General features: G+C 43.4%; 1 long non-coding RNA gene across 1 annotated transcript; it reads left to right on the top strand.

The window, feature by feature from the left end:
• Nucleotides 1–247: 247 nt before the first annotated feature.
• LOC122941448 lies at nucleotides 248–7,181 on the top strand. Its single transcript, XR_006390450.1, has 4 exons — nucleotides 248–285; nucleotides 4,701–4,730; nucleotides 6,845–7,019; nucleotides 7,135–7,181. It is a non-coding gene; the product is annotated as an uncharacterized LOC122941448 (long non-coding RNA).
• The last annotated feature ends 10,226 nt before the right edge of the window (nucleotides 7,182–17,407 follow it).

The raw sequence follows: 17,407 nt of genomic DNA on the forward strand, positions 1-17,407 counted from the left end.
ATGAACACATACAGGTCTAGTGTGCTGATGTGTCATTCAAGTAATTAGTTAAATGCTTTTAATTATAGACATCCCCCGTCAGAGGATTAGGTAAACCCCAGGAGAGGCGGATTATGTGAGAGGAATTCAGTTGCTATAACGTTTAGACATGTCTGAGATTCAACAGCTCATGTTCTGCACTATTGCTTGCTATTCATACCGTCACATGTCATGCCTCCGACACATCAGATCTTGTTCTAGTTCAGAACGCTTCTGGTTCAAGAACAACCATCACATGATGACCAGGTTAGAGCGGTTTTAAATGAATACTACATGACTACAAGATATATATGCTTTATTATCTGAGAATAGCATAGCAAGGCTACATTCACACACACTGAGTTTTTCATGACCAGCGTATTGTCGAGTCGTTCCCATCACATGCTCCCCCCATTCACCCCGATAAAGACACAACCCACGCCGGTGGATTTTATTGGCCACAGCAGACATTTTATTTATAATAACTTAAATACCCTAAATAAGAAATGAATAACCAACCCAAGGCCTTCCCACCTGAAGGATTGCCCATAAAACCTTCCCAAGAACACCAAAAACAAACCCTGAGAAAAACATGACAGCACGGAGAGGGTCCTTGGAGTCCCGTAAACCTGATGGGTAACTGCCCCCTCCCCTCAATTAAATTACCTCTAGCTGATAAACGCCAGCTCAGAGGCAGAACCGGTAACCATGGGCAACAAACAGGGGCAGATACCCGCCATATCACACACCAAAATCCAATCCCTGGGGAGTCCAGAGCCCCTTTGGCTCCCTCCCAACCACACCAGAGCCACCATAACCACCAACTCCAAGGACCCACCCCCGCCCACGACACAAGGGGGTGAAACCTCACCTCCTTGCGTCCTGCCACACCCGCAGAGCCAACTCAATTCTGTCCTGTAAACCTGAACACCATAAATCAATACCCACCGCATTCAGATGTACCCCATCCCCCCTCCAGAACGCCCCTTCTCCTGACTCCAGTTCCCTATGACGAATCGCAATACCGCCATTGCTCACTACGAAATGGCCTACCGCCCTATTGACTTTTATCCTCGCTTTATTCAGCCTCTCCACTAACCTAGCGTCCCTCCATTGCTTACGCGGCACCATATCCAACCAGACCGTCACCATTCCAGGACACTGAGCCCACAAACGCAGCAAATCAAATTTAATTTCGTTTGTGAGATCTCGAAAGGGGCGCACCCCCAAATCGTTACCCCCTACATGTAACACCAAGACCCCCGGGTACGTATATAACCTCGCAAACATGTAAAACTCCGGAAGAACCCGGCTCTACAACATTCCTCTCATCCCCAACCAGCGAATCACCACCGACTCTCTTGGAAACCCAACTGTCTTCCGTCTGGCCTGACTGCTGCTCGCAACGCTCCTCAGAACACGTAAAAGTGCCCCATAATCCACACCAAGCATGTAGAACCCTCCTGGAAGAAGCACAGAATACCATATGTCAACAGAAACAAAACGGCTTACCACATGCTCCCAACCCCAATAACTATTACCCCCTTTTATAACAACGCCGGCCTAACATAGGACCGGAACCGGATAGACTCCCATCGACCAATGTGACGAATACCTCCTCATCCAACCCTCTCCTAGCCGCTTCCATGGTTGCACCAATCTGGATAGAATGACCCCCAATCAATAAGGGGTCCCTATCCAGCCCTTTTAAACAAGCTTGGAATACCGCGATAAACTGGAAACGAGAAAGAAACGACCCGTCGTCATGAACCAACAACGATCCAACCTCCCTAACCTCTTGCCCCCAAAACTCCCTAAGACACTGAACCGGGCACGCAGCTGACCCCACCACCTGATATAAAACTCCTGACAACCCGACCCAACTGATCCGTTTTTGGTCTCCTATTACAAAAATCCACTCTGTCATGAAATACATCCACGTCCTCCCTCTGAAGCCCACCCGCTCTTACTCGGACCAACCAATTCTCCAATGCGCAAGCCCCAAAGAAAGCAAAAGAAAATGCTAGCTTAAACAGCCTAACCTCACTAACTCGGTTACCCGAATTGGCGTCTGCCCCTTTTCCAGCCGCATGACCCCAACCCTTTCCTTTTTGACCTTTGAAGCACCGCTGTGCTGCATGACTTCCTCCACATGAGGAATACTCGTGCTTAAATGTGCACTTGTCCCCATACTTGCATCCTCCCTCGTTAAACGGGAAGCATAACACCTTTTACAAGGCCGCCGAGCGCTCTGGTTGGCCAGAACCCCTGGCGCCCTGTGGAAAGGACTGCCCCGCCCTGACCGGAGCCATCACACTCATCCACAAACCAATGTCCTTATGAGCCCACCGAATGCTAGACTGAACCGCTTTCCGTTGCCTAAATTGCTCGTCGTACCACAACCACTCCAGCCCCCCATATACCCGATAGGCCTCGCCTATCGCATCCAGGTAGCAGAAAAGCGCGGAACAATTCTGGCACCTTCTCCCCAATGACACTGGCCAGGATCACGAACGCCTGCAACCAGTTGGAAAAAGTCAGCAGAATCAAACGACACCGCCACTTGTCCTCTTCTTACTTTCTCCCATCCTCCTTTCTATCTCTATCCAAATTTAACCGTTCCAATGGGAGTAACGAAAATATGTCTATGTACTCCCCTTTCCAAATTTTTTCCTTCACCTCCGGCCGCAGGTGGGCCCCCAGCGCCCCTTCAAAGCAAACATATACCTCCCCTCTCGCCCCGTCATCCAAATGTGGCTCCTCCCCATCTTTTCCCATACCTCCCTCCTTCTCTTTACCCACTTTCCTGTTTGCCGGACCTTCCAGCCATGTCCCCAACGACCCGCTGGTCCCCGCATCTACGGCCCTATGATCCCCCGGCCCAATAGACCCAACTGTCCCACCACTACCTGTCGTCCCTGACACTTGTAAACCCCAGGCAACCACTGGTGACCCCGTCTCTGACCCCGTACTTACCAACCCTTTCACTAACTCCCTCAACCCCAATAACAACTCCTCCAGCCCTCCCGCAATGGGGCCTCTTGGGCCCGCCCAACCCCGGGACACCCCCAAGACAAGCCACTGTTAATGAGGACTCCCCATGTGTCTCACCTAGCTGCATAGATGCTGTGATTCAACCAGCCGAAACGTGAGGTCATGGATCTTGACCGGCGCTGGTCTCCCCTCTGGTCGTCCTCCCATCTTCAGCACCTCCTGTGTCCCTTCCTATTGCTGGTGCTGCCAGAGCCTGCATTTATGCAGCTTGACCACTAGAAGCCGCCATTTCCGCAGCTGAAGCCGACACTGAGCCAGCCCCACGCTGCCCGATCAGTGAATCCAGTACAGGTCCCGCTTCCCCGCCGGCTGAATCAGAGGCGGGGGTGCCCGGTCTCCCTCGCCCAGGGTCCCGCCTTGCGATAGGTTTCCTCCCGACACGTGACCGCCTGGCTCCACTGCTCCTACCTGCGGCGCGTGCTGGAGGGGCTTCTCACCCGGCGCCGGACCCTCAAGGTCTCCACCGGACTGAGGCGCGGACTAGCCTGGTCCTCCTCGGCCGGCTAAGGGGGGAAGCTGTGGAGGCCGAGTCCTCCGACACCCCGAAGGCAACCCCTGCACAGTCGCCTGGAGCCATTCGGGTCCTCTGCTTTCCACCACCACCTGGAGCTGCGCCAGCAGCACTTCCACAGATGACATCCTGGTGCAGACATGGCCACACAAGATGTACGCAACAGCTCTGACAGGGGCTGCTGCAAATCTGCTGTCCCCACAATATGGCCCCTTTCCCGCCTTTGCCACTCTTTATAAACCTTACACCCCTTCTCTGACGCACCACCAACCCCCCGCCCCACCAATTAATCCCATAGGTCCCAAAATCCAGTCCCTCCAAGCCTCTGTCATGCCAGAACTACCCCCAGTCATGCAGCCCTGAGTCCGGCCTGTACTTGACATTTTTCATCCATCTGTGCATCAATTTTTTGTCCGTCTGTCTAATTTTAATGGACGTTTTACATCCATTTTTCATGGACGCTGAACCTGTAAACCTGTATAACCCTATTAAGACAACATGCTCTAAACTCTGTGTAATAGGGCACTGACAGATTTTTATGTGGTCCTTTTATATGTGCATATGCCACCAATTTTATTTTATATGCAGGATCTTTGACATTCATTGGTATGTTCCATATGAAGACATAAGTGTAGGGGTCTTCAAGCCTGAAAGCAACACTTCTAGCGAAGACTATCTCTGATATATGATGTCTCAAAGAAAATATGGTGGTACATGGAGTGCCTATGGCTCAGTAGTAAGGAGTCCCATGAGATGGCGTACTGCCTCTCGCTCTGCTTCAATATTAAAAGGATTATCCAAACTATAAAACATGCCACCGCTGCATCTCCCAGTTGCGTGGAACAAAACATCCGTGCCAGCCGTGCAGGGATCAGGAGCGACTTAGGTGCCAGTGAGCGTGGTAAGTATCATCTATATGAGGGGCCCGGGCATTGGGGGGCATGTTTTTTAGTTTGGATAACCCCTTTAACATGTTCCATGATTATTGAATATCAGCAAATAGTGACAGTATAGTTGTTACCTTGTCAGAATAATTCTACCGGTGCAGTACATTTGTAGTTATCAAAGAAGACCCTTCAAAACAGGGCTAATTCTTTCATTTTTGCAATCACCTTAGGACCATAAGCTTATGATGGCGTGATGTGAGGTAAGTTACCTGACCAGACCACTGAAATATACAGTAGATACAAAATTATCAAAATGACTATAAGAAATGAGCATTAAATAAGTTCCCCAAAATTCACGTAGGGTCCTATGCGGTTGAATTTGATTCAGTCCAAATAAATTTGACCCGAAATGCAAGTGACTTAAATGCTCAGAAAAGTCTTGTATGACACCACATTATCAATTATTTTTTAAATAAATAAATAGGTTCAAAAAAGATCTGGTGGCAGATGGCTTCTTCAATGTCTTCATATTTTCAAAATGGTGGCCACCGAGTTGTGGATTCGCTAAAATTAGACTCTTTTGAGAAATTCGTAACTAATTTGATTTGTACCAACAACAAGAATAAACTGAAATTAAACGGGTATATCATCAAAAATACATCCTTTATTGAATTAATGACACATAAAAAAACGAGACATGAGACAACAGATAAAAAATGGCTACATCTGAGGAGGCATGTTAACACAAATGAGACATGGGGGGAGGGGTTTTGGAGTATGCAATGTACAAAAGGCGGTAGAAAAAAGGAGTACAATACCTCACTGATTTCTGTATGTATAACTGCAACCATAGATATAAAAATGCAAAAGTGCAAATACTGAGTGGCAAAACACCATATCAAAAAATTGGTTTCAGATAACACCGCGACATATGGATGTCTGATGGTTCCAAGTTATGGGACCATATAACAGCCAACAGAAGGTTAAAGTGCAAGTGCATAAGAAGTCACTATATCAATGGTCAAATACCATAATTGTAGCTGTGGTGACAGCTTAAACCTCCAAATACATACAAAGTTAAAGTGCAAGTGCATAAGAAGTCACCATATCAAATGGTCAGATACCACAATTGCAGCTGTGGTGACGGCTTAAACCTCCAAATACATGCAAAACTGGCTCAGGTGCACAGTGAACATCCACCTGTGGATAACACAAGTGGGTATAGCTTAGCACCTAGAGCCAATGAGCACATCCCTCAAAGTCCACAACAATATAGCATGTCTACATACCCATAGATGTGGGGATATACACCTCAGGAGAGCCACGTAACCCCGACGCACGTTTCGGCGGATGTCTTCCTCTAGGTGCTCAGCTATACCCACTTGGGTTATCCACAGGTGGATGTTCACTGTGCACCTGAGCCAGTTTTGTATGTATTTGGAGGTTTAAGCCGTCACCACAGCTACAATTGTGGTATTTGACCATTGATATAGTGACTTCTTATGCACTTGCACTTTAACCTTCTGTTGGCTGTTATATGGTCCCATAACTTGGAACCATCAGACATCCATATGTCGCGGTGTTATCTGAAACCAATTTTTTGATATGGTGTTTTGCCACTCAGTATTTGCACTTTTGCATTTTTATATCTGTGGTTGCAGTTATACATACAGAAATCAGTGAGGTATTGTACTCCTTTTTTCTACCGCCTTTTGTACATTGCATACTCCAGAACCCCTCCCCCCATGTCTCATTTGTGTTAACATGCCTCCTCAGATGTAGCCATTTTTTATTTTTTATCTGTTGTCTCATGTCTCGTTTTTTTATGTGTCATTAATTCAATAAAGGATTTATTTTTGATGATTTACCCGTTTAATCTCAGTTTATTCTTGTTGGTTGGTGTATTCATGTACACTGAGTGGGTTTTTACTTACTCTTTCTGGGTTTATTTAACATAGTATATTTAATTACCGTTTATGTGTATGTCTATGTTTTGTGTAACCTACTTGTACTAATTTGATTTGTGTAGAATTGATTTGTTAATTTCTAATGACTGTGAGGGTTCTCCAGTCTATTTCTCAACCATTTCTGCTCTATATCTGTCCTCTTTAGTCGTCTACACACATACCTAACTACGTGATAACTGAATAAGATTTTGAAACCCGGCCATGGATGAATCACCTATTTGCTATCCAGTTAAATGCAGAATTGTAGAAAGCCCTCTGGATATGACATCTCAAGGCCTAACGTCTTCCAAGATGTGCAATAATTTCAACTTATCAAAACAGCGAATTAATCCTTTTCTCCATATGTTTTCCCATGTGTTGCAAGAAGCTTAGTAAAAATGTGTGTTTGTCTTTTATGCGTCTGCTAGAAGGGCAATTATTGTAAGACAGTTCACCACTGTCATCGACAAGATATATCATTGCGATCAAGTTCATTATCTTCTCCCCAAGTCCCGGAATTATCTGTAAAGCTTGAAATGAGCATGGAGAACCCAACGTGCAACCGTAGCTTCAATGAGATCTAATCAGGACTAAAGCAGATTGGTAAATTTACAAAGTGCTTAATTTGATTCTTTTGTCGTTTGATTAGCGTTCTTATTAGCTATTCATCATTTTAATTAATCTGCAGAGCTAATGTTCTCCTCTCCTTCCTCATCAGGATGGAAGCAGATGAATAAGCACCCTGTTCCTTATCAGAGATTAATGAAATGTTAACTCAAGCTAATTCCCAGTATATAAAATCTTTGCAAAATACGGTACATGTTCTGTGTTTGGTTTAATTTCTAATAAAAAGATGCAAATGTGTTGATGTGTACAGGATTACTCATTATTTCATCTATTTGTTAACGTAATTGTTGCTTTCTCGAATCCAATCACGGGCTATCAAGAGATAAATTACTTCGAAGTATGTCAGAAGAGAGTCCAAAATTAAGAATAAGCCCAAATAAGGGCCAAATAGCATACATAGGAACACAAACTTTACTTTCCTGTATATATACAGTACAGACCAAAAGTTTGGACACACCTTCTCATTTAAAGAGTTTTCTTTATTTTCATGACTATGAAAATTGTAGATTCACACTGAAGGCATCAAAACTATGAATTAACACATGTGGAATTATATACATAACAAAAAAGTGTGAAACAACTGAAAATATGTCATATTTTAGGTTCTTCAAAGTAGCCACCTTTTGCTTTGATTACTGCTTTGCACACTCTTGGCATTCTCTTGATGAGCTTCAAGAGGTAGTCACCTAAAATGGTCTTCCAACAGTCTTGAAGGAGTTCCCAGAGATGCTTAGCACTTGTTGGCCCTTTTGCCTTCACTCTGCGGTCCAGCTCACCCCAAACCATCTCGATTGGGTTCAGGTCCGGTGACAGTGGAGGCCAGGTCATCTGGCGCAGCACCCCATCACTCTCCTTCATGGTCAAATAGCCCTTACACAGCATGGAGGTGTGTTTGGGGTCATTGTCCTATTGAAAAATAAATGATGGTCCAACTAAACGCAAACCGGATGGAATAGCATGCTGCTGCAAGATGCTGTGGTAGCCATGCTGGTTCAGTATGCCTTCAATTTTGAATAAATCCCCAACAGTGTCACCAGCAAAGCACCCCACACCATCACACCTCCTCCTCCATGCTTCACTGTGGGAACCAGGCATGTAGAGTCCATCCGTTCACCTTTTCTGCGTTGCACAAAGACACGGTGGTTGGAACCAAAGATCTCAAATTTGGACTCATCAGACCAAAGCACAGATTTCCACTGGTCTAATGTCCATTCCTTGTGTTCTTTAGCCCAAACAAGTCTCTTCTGCTTGTTGCCTGTCCTTAGCAGTGGTTTCCTAGCAGATATTCTACCATGAAGGCCTGATTCACACAGTCTCCTCTTAACAGTTGTTCTAGAGATGTGTTTGCTGCAAGAACTCTGTGTGGCATTGACCTGGTCTCTAATCTGAGCTGCTGTTAACCTGCGATTTCTGAGGCTGGTGACTCGGATGAACTTATCCTCCGCAGCAGAGGTGACTCTTGGTCTTCCTTTCCTGGGGCGGTCCGCATGTGAGCCAGTTTCATTGTAGCGCTTGATGGTTTTTGTGACTGCACTTGGGGACACTTTCAAAGTTTTCCCAATTTTTCGGACTGACTGACCTCCATTTCTTAAAGTAATGATGGCCACTTGTTTTTCTTTACTTAGCTGCTTTTTTCTTGCCATAATACAAATTCTAACAGTCTATTCAGTAGGACTATCAGCTGTGTATTCACCTGACTTCTCGGGAACGCAACTGATGGTCCCACTTATTAAACCTGACAGGGCACACCTGTGAAGTGAAAACCATTTCAGGTGACTACCTCTTGAAGCTCATCAAGAGAATGCCAAGAGTGTGCAAAGCAGCAATCAAAGCAAAAGGTGGCTACTTTGAAGAACTTAGAATATGACATATTTTCAGTTGTTTCACACTTTTTTGTTATGTATATAATTTCACATGTGTTAATTCATAGTTTTGATGCCTTCAGTGTGAATCTACAATTTTCATAGTCATGAAAATAAAGAAAACTCTTTGAATGAGAAGGTGTTTCCAAACTTTTGGTCTGTACTGTATATATATATACATATATATATATATATATATATATATATAAATATATGACAATGATTGATAGAGAAGCAGTGAAACTGTATTGTATAGCCATATATTTCATCAAGCACTTCAGAGCCCCCCCATTGATGTCTATACAGAATAGATACCTGATGACCAAACTCTCCCTATGTTGTCAGCTATCCCTTCCAACTCCTCCATGCATGCTTTACAGAAAGCCACACTGCAAAAAAATCTACAAAACACCAGTACGAAATCCACTATAGTCGTATATTGCAAAACTGGGGTTAAAAATATATTTTTGTACAGTAAATGCATTTTTGTATATATATGCACATGGTATTAATAGACCATATTCACAGCCACCACTAGGTGGGGCTGGTGTCACCCTCTCTAAAAAGAGGAGGAACATTCTAGCAACAGGCCAGTTAATTTTAAGCCTAGCCATCAGAGAGAGCACATTCAAAATGGGATAGCTGACAGAAAGGGTTTCTGGCCAACCAGAACTTTACTTGAAAAAGTAGGCCAGATGAAAAGGGAGTGTAGAGTTAAAGTCTTTGGAGAATTGCTATCATAAAAGGACAACTGAATCTCCATTGTCATGTGTTCAGGGGTTTTCTTCCAATGCCTGGACAGACAAAGAACAGATTGATCACCTACATAAAATATTCAAATCCCGCAAAGGACACTGTGGATGCGTATGGTGTAATTATGACAACCTGTTCAAAAAAAGTGCAGAGCATAGCCTGACATTTAGGGTCAGCCCTGTGGTTGCATTGCTTAAAGGGGAAGTGTTATACCCCATCCCTGGATGCTTTTGTACAGGTTATCTAGAGAAGTGCAGTGTAAGGAAGATAGCTCTAAACAGACGCTTTAGCCTATTAACTACCTGTGTAGCCGTGAAACCCGTAACATCTGGGAAAAGTGCATTTGAGTAACATCTGCCAGTCCATTGCATGCTGAGAACTGTAACTGATATACTTCAAATTAATTCTTCAGTAAAAAACTGTTCTGCTGCTAACCTGGCCTGGTTATTTCCTGCACCGCTACAAAGCACCAACATCCACAGCCTCACCAAGGGACCCTGCCTTGCACCTCAAATCATTCAACATCAAGGGCACCTCTACCAACATTAGGCAAGCGGACCCCCGAAACCAGAGAGTGCCCTAAATGGAAGAACAGCTGCTCCCTTCCCATTACTGCACTGACTAGGGGAGCGACGGAGCTCTTCTCCTCCTCTCCACTTTCCTGGGCTCCCTACATTAGGTGCACCTAACAAAGGGCTCATTCAGATGACTATATCCGTTTTGAGGTCCGCAAATTGCGGATCCAAAAAACATGGATATCGGCCGTGTGCATTCCACATTTTGCTGATTGTCAAAAAAATTGTCAAAAAATTGTCAAATCTTAGTAATTTTGCTGGTATTTTATTAGGCTGTGGTTTTTCCACACGAAAATCCACGTGGAAAAATCATGCATAATCCACAATGTGTGCAGCTACCCTAATGCAGTGACATCAATTGGCCACCTGTGAGTAATTATGTGAATGTCATACACACACCCAAGAAGCTTGAAAAAAACATTAAGGTGACTTGCTCACTTGAATGGGTCCGCTATCCGGGAAATGCGGTGCGGAGTGCTTCTGTGGTGTTTCTGTCCGTGCCTCCGCACCGCAAAAAAATAGAACATGTTCTATTTTTTGGCGGTTGCTGACGAATCACGCATCCATTTAAGTTGAATCGGTCTCGATCCGTCCCGGCCTCCACGCGGATGTTGCCCGTGCATTGGGGACCGTAAATTGCAGTCCCCAATGCACGGAACGGCCGCCCCACGGCTGTGTGCATGAGGCTTGGGGCTCATGCACACGACTGTATGTATTTTGCAGTCCGGATCTGCAGAAAATACGGATGACATCCGTGTGCATTCAGTATTTTGCGGGAACAGCTGGCCCTTAATAGAACAGTACTATCCTTGTCCGTAATGCGGACAATAATAGGACATGTTATATTTTTTCGCGTAACGGAAATACAGACAAACGGAAACAGAATGCACATGGAGTAACTTCTATTTTTTGCGGACCCATTGAAGTGAATGGTTCCGCATACGGTCCGTTTAAAAAAATGGACTCGTGTGCATGAGCCCTTATATTGGAAAAGGGAAAATCTGCACAAAAGAACCGCACAAATAATAGACATGTTGTGTATTTCAAAATCCGCATGGCAGGTCAATTTAAAACCGTGTAAAATCTCATACACTTTGCTGGTACTGTACTATGATTGTACTGTATTATTCTACAGGAGAATCCAGGTGGAAAAACCGTGCATAATCCGCAACCTATGCTGATAGCCTAAAGAGGTTTTCTGGGATTCTGATGTTGTTGATCTATCCTCCAGATAGGTCATCAATAGCAGATCAGCAGGGGGTCCAACATGCGGGACCCCAATTGATCAGCTGTTTTATAGCAGCTCAGCCCCATTAACTTGAATTTGATTGATTTGCACCTGGGCCACATGACTGATGAACATGCCGACATTGGCCTAGGAAGAGGCCACATCACTCACTGGAGCACAATGGCCTATTCAGATAGCTGATTGGCAGGGTGTTGGGTGTCGGACCCCGGCCTATCTGATGTTGATGACCTATCCTGAGGATAGGTCATTAATATCAAAATCTCGGACAACCCCTTTAACAAGTAATGCACTGCTACCCATGATATTTTGCAATAGTCCCAACAATTCATGATAAGTAATAAGCGGCATAGGCAATATTAGTTTTCGCGATATTTCGTGAATTTTTTGCATAATATTCGCAATAAATTTGCGAGTTCTAGAATTCGTGATCTTTAGTCATTATTTTCGCGATTTCGCAAATCGGCACTAATGATGCACATTTTTTGCGCAATACATTCAACTTCACATTTTATCAGGTCTGAGTAGATATTACTGATTGGTGCAGTAAGTATTGTTGTGACATCACAGCACTGTGACTGTAGCATATATATATATATATGGACAGCAGAGAAACAGTAATTCCTATCACACTACCTAACACCCTGCACTGGAACTGGATCAGCTACACTATATCACTATCTAACCTATACTAACTATCTCCCACTAACTATCTGTATTAGATATATATGAGCTAACTAACTATCTAATGTAATTGGATAAGGAATAGGATCCAGTTGAAAGCACAGAGCACAGCAATGACACTGCTCTCTCGCTCTCTCTCTCAGAACTGCAAAAAAACGGCAGAAAATGGCTTCTGGGGAGGTTCTTATATAGTAAGGGGAAGGCAACTTTCCTATTGGTTGCTAGGGATGTTGCTAAGCTCAGACAAAGACATTGCAGCCTTCTCATTGGCCCACAAGCAAGAAGCAGGAAGGTTACTGATGAAAAAAAAATCTAGAATATTTGCGATTACGAATATATAGCACTATATTCTACATCTTCACGAATTCTCGAAGTGCCGATATTCGTGATAAATCGTGATAAAAATTTGCGATTAGAATATTCGTGATCAACACTATTAATGATTAGCTAAGGTGATTATGATAATATACCAAAGATACAGTATAATTAGAAAACACTTCTTGTAATTCACACATCACCTGTATAATATACCCTGCAACCGCATGCCTCTTGGCACACATGGCACATTAGTTCCTGTCTGGGAAGACTTGAGTAAGACTCGGGGCCTCAGAGCTGACAATTTAATATCCCAAACCATATGTTATCACCTCATTCCGTACTGTATATTATGACCTCTGTCTGTATATAATAACCTCTATCCACATATCCTCAGTCCATATGTAAGATGTACCGTAATCAACTCAGTCTATTCAGGTCTTTTCTTCAGTCTTCGGGGGGTCCGTTTCGGCGGGAGTGTGTGTGACTGAGCGGATTGAAATGGAAGATTTAAGTGGGAGATTTAAATAGAAAGTTGCTGGCAAGAGGTGCCTGTGATTGGCCTTCTTTGCCATACTAGTGTTTTTACATTTTTGAACTTCTGGATCTTGACTTCTGCTTGGACTATGACTTTGTCCAGACTACCGATTATATTTCTGACATTACCTCTGGGTGTACACCATGCCTGTTATTTGACTCAGTGTTTGTATCTTATTTAGACTCTTGTGTGTTTTTGACGTAGCTTTTGTATTCTTTCTGATCCATCTTGGTTTTGGTTGTCTGGTTGTGAACTTTTTCTGTCTGACTACTCTTTACTTCTCTAGGTTTGGCCCCTCCACTTAGTCAACTTAGGGACCACCACCAAGTTATGGCTACCATTTAGGGTGGATCGTGCAAATAGGTAGGAAGAGTAGAGCAGATGGAGTACTGGACTTCACTGTTCCCTACCACACTGGGTGGGGGTCCGACTTCTGTCACCCCTGCCCATCAGCTGTGTAAAGGGGCCATGGTGCTTGAGCGAGCCCTGTGTCTTCTACCTTGGGCTGTTATGTCATGTCCATCGGTCACATGCATTTCTGCAGCTAAATTCCATTCAAGTGCTGCCATCACACACATCCTAATGAACTTTATTGTTCTCTTGAATGGTCATCCATTGAATCTTCCAGAGCTTCATCTATGCACCATATGTCAGAACCAGAAAACCCATTTTACTATCCAAGTACCCAATGTTAACAAGCTAGGTATGCTTCTCTTTACATGTAGTGTAAATCCTGGGTCAAAGTGAAGTTACTTTATCCGACACAGTCCAAAATATTTTTGAGCCAAACACATAAAACCAATGAGATACAAATGAATCCAACATTTATTCTTTTGTTTTTACATTGTATTTCTCCTACTTCTTCATGGATATAACTGAGAATTTCTCTTCTTCTTCTCCATTATCTACCAGAAAAATGGCTTAGAATGGAACAATAACACATTTGTAGACTATAAAAGAAAGAAATGGAGAAGAATGAAAGAATATAAAGGAAGATAAATTAGCCATTTATATTGCAAATGCCTTCAGGAGGTAATATCTATTTAAACTCAGTGAAAGCAATGAAGATCAGGTCATTAATAGCTATTGGTTTGGAGCTCACTTCTATAATAGTTTAAGTGGTTAATGAAATTTTTATGCATCAGCTGTAGATGGTTGGGGGAATAAAGCGCAATGCGGGGAGGGTGGGAAATTGGAGATTAGAAGACGATGAGCACGGTCTCATTAACCTTTTCAAATAAATGTGTCTTGTTTTATGAAAATATTAGCAGAAATATCTCGTTGCCAAGACTGGTTCCTGTCAATCTCAATTGATCACTGATTATTAATCTTTCATTAGGATCAATGTATGACATGCATTAAGCTCCAGATGAATGGCAGTTTCAGCGGGGCACTATTGTGATCATCTGTCATCCAGGTGGCATCTTGCTCTGATTTCTTTTGTGCTCTGATTTCAATGAAGCATTAGGTACCATGATAACATATTCGGTAATTTAGGTAATGAGCTACCATTGAGCTCCAGCACAGTGATTTTAATTAGCACATTCTCTTAATTAAGTTCAATGTTCCAAAAATAAAAGTGTAATGAGTTTACTTAAAGAAACAAATGGAGATATATGAAAACCTATTGACAGTTTAAACATATTTTTTATTAGGATTTTAGGATAATAATAATGTGAGCAAATGCTCGTAGGATGAAGAGAAACAGGCTTTGCATTTATGGGCACTACCACTTGGTGACTTAACGATGCAAAATGGTTAAATGAACCTACTAAGGACCCTCCATAACTGGCGCATGTACTGTAGAATGAGCGGGTTGCTACACAGTGCTACCCAACTATAACTTGGGAACTTGCACTACCTCAAGCCCTCAAAAAGATGTGACATGTGACATGTTGGCAAGTCAAAAGGCACTATTGAGTGGTCAAGACTGAACCACCGCATACCTAGAACTGTGAGGGGTGGATTTACAATTTTTGGGGCAAAGCCCTGCCCTGTCACACCACACAAAACACTTATCTAGATGCTTCGCATTTATGGACATTAACACTTGGTGGTCTAATGATGTAAAAAGGTTGCATGAACCTACCAAGCTCCTGCCATCTTGTGAATTATCCTGATTGGTGCATCTAGAAGGAGCTTGTTGCTACACAGTGTTACCCAACTGCCAGTTGGGAAGTTAATCTACCTCAAGACCTCCCATCACACGGGTAAGTTCTGTCCCGTCAGTTCTTGCTTAACAGTGCAGCCTAGGCACTTTTGCTACTGCTTTACAGCTGAGAAGGGCCCACTCTCTGCTGCTGGGACAACTATCCCCTGATGGGCCCTTGTATAGCTGAACAGGTGTTATGCCTGGCCCTAGTTTAGTAGTTTTTCCTTTGTTTTTAAGCTAACTGCTTGTGGCCAGCACGGCACCCCAAGCATTTGCTTGTTTTGCATGGTGGTAAAGCCTCTCCTGGTGAAAGTACAGCCATTCCACTGATTACAGTGTATGAACTCTATAGCATTGAGCTGGCCATACGTGAGATAGCTGTTGGCTGGATGCTAATTTGGCTGATGGCTAGAACCCCAACTCCACCATACATGCTTGACTTGGACATGGGTGAATACTTTCTTTAGTGTGGAAAAGGCAATTACCCCTAACTAGTGATGTCCCGAACTATTCGCCGGCGAATAGTTCCCGGCGAACATAGCTTGTTCGCGTTCGCCGCTGGGAGCGAACATATGCGGTCCGCCCCCTATACATCATCATTGAGTAAACTTTGACCCTGTACCTCACAGTCAGCCGACACATTCCAGCCAATCAGCAGCAGACCCTCCCTCCCAGACCCTGCCACCTCCTGGACAGCATCCATTTTAGATTCATTCGGAAGCTGCATTCAAAGTGAGAGGAGGGACAGTACTGCTGCTGCTGATTCAATAGGGAAAGCGTTAGCTAGGGCATTGTTCTGTGTCCACAGACTCATCTGCTGTAAGGACAGCGTCCTGACAGCACCCCAAAAAGCCCTTTTCAGGGCTGGTACATCAGTGTGCTTTTATTTTTTTATATATATATATATACAGTACAGACCAAAAGTTTGGACACACCTTCTCATTCAAAGAGTTTTCTTTATTTTCATGACTATGAAAATTGTAGATTCACACTGAAGGCATCAAAACTATGAATTAACACATGTGGAATTATATACATAACAAAAAAGTGTGAAACTGAAAATATGTCATATTCTAGGTTCTTCAAAGTAGCCACCTTTTGCTTTGATTACTGCTTTGCACACTCTTGGCATTCTCTTGATGAGCTTCAAGAGGTAGTCACCTGAAATGGTTTTCACTTCACAGGTGTGCCCTGTCAGGTTTAATAAGTGGGATTTCTTGCCTTATAAATGGGGTTGAGAATGCCAAGAGTAGGACTATACTTGGACATATGTTTCAGTTGTTTCACATGTTTTTGTTATGTATATAATTCCACATAGTTTTGATGCCTTCAGTGTGAATCTACAATTTTCATAGTCATGAAAATAAAGAAAACTCTTTGAATGAGAAGGTGTGTCCAAACTTTTGGTCTGTACTGTATATATATTGCAGTTGCCTGGCTGCCCGTGTGTGAGAGGCTGCAGGCTCAGTCACAGACAGCACTGTGTGCACTGCACACCATTCATACAGGGTGTGACAGAAAATACCTTGCAGATAAAAAAAAATTATATTTAATATTTTTCTGTGACATAATCACATTTGCAAGCCCGTGTGTGTCAGGGCCACACATACTGTATACTGCTAGTGGCTAGGCCTGCACTCATACCGTTACAGGGTGTCATTCACTCAAATACCTTGCAGATAAAAAAAAATCTATTTACAATTTTTCTGTGACATAATCACATTTGCAAGCCCGTGTGTGTCAGGGCCACACATACTGTATACTGCTAGTGGCTAGGCCTGCACTCATACCGTTACAGGGTGTCATTCACTCAAATACCTTGCAGATAAAAAAAAATCTATTTACAATTTTTCTGTGACATAATCACATTTGCAAGCCTGTGTGTGTCAGGGCCACACATACTGTATACTGGCCACTGGCTGGTGGCTAGGCCTGCACTCATACCGTTACAGGGTGTCATTCACTCAAATACCTTGCAGATAAAAAAAAATCTATTTAAAATTTTTCTGTGATATAATCACATTTGCAAGCCCGTGTGTGTCAGGGCCACACATACTGTATACTGCTAGTGGCTAGGCCTGCACTCATACCGTTACAGGGTGTCATTCACTCAAATACCTTGCAGATAAAAAAAAATCTATTTACAATTTTTCTGTGATATAATCACATTTGCAAGCCCGTGTGTGTCAGGGCCACACATACTGTATACTGCTAGTGGCTAGGCCTGCACTCATACCGT

This window comes from Bufo gargarizans, chromosome 6 (genome assembly GCF_014858855.1).
Source record: "Bufo gargarizans isolate SCDJY-AF-19 chromosome 6, ASM1485885v1, whole genome shotgun sequence".
Taxonomy (NCBI): Eukaryota; Metazoa; Chordata; class Amphibia; order Anura; family Bufonidae; genus Bufo; species Bufo gargarizans.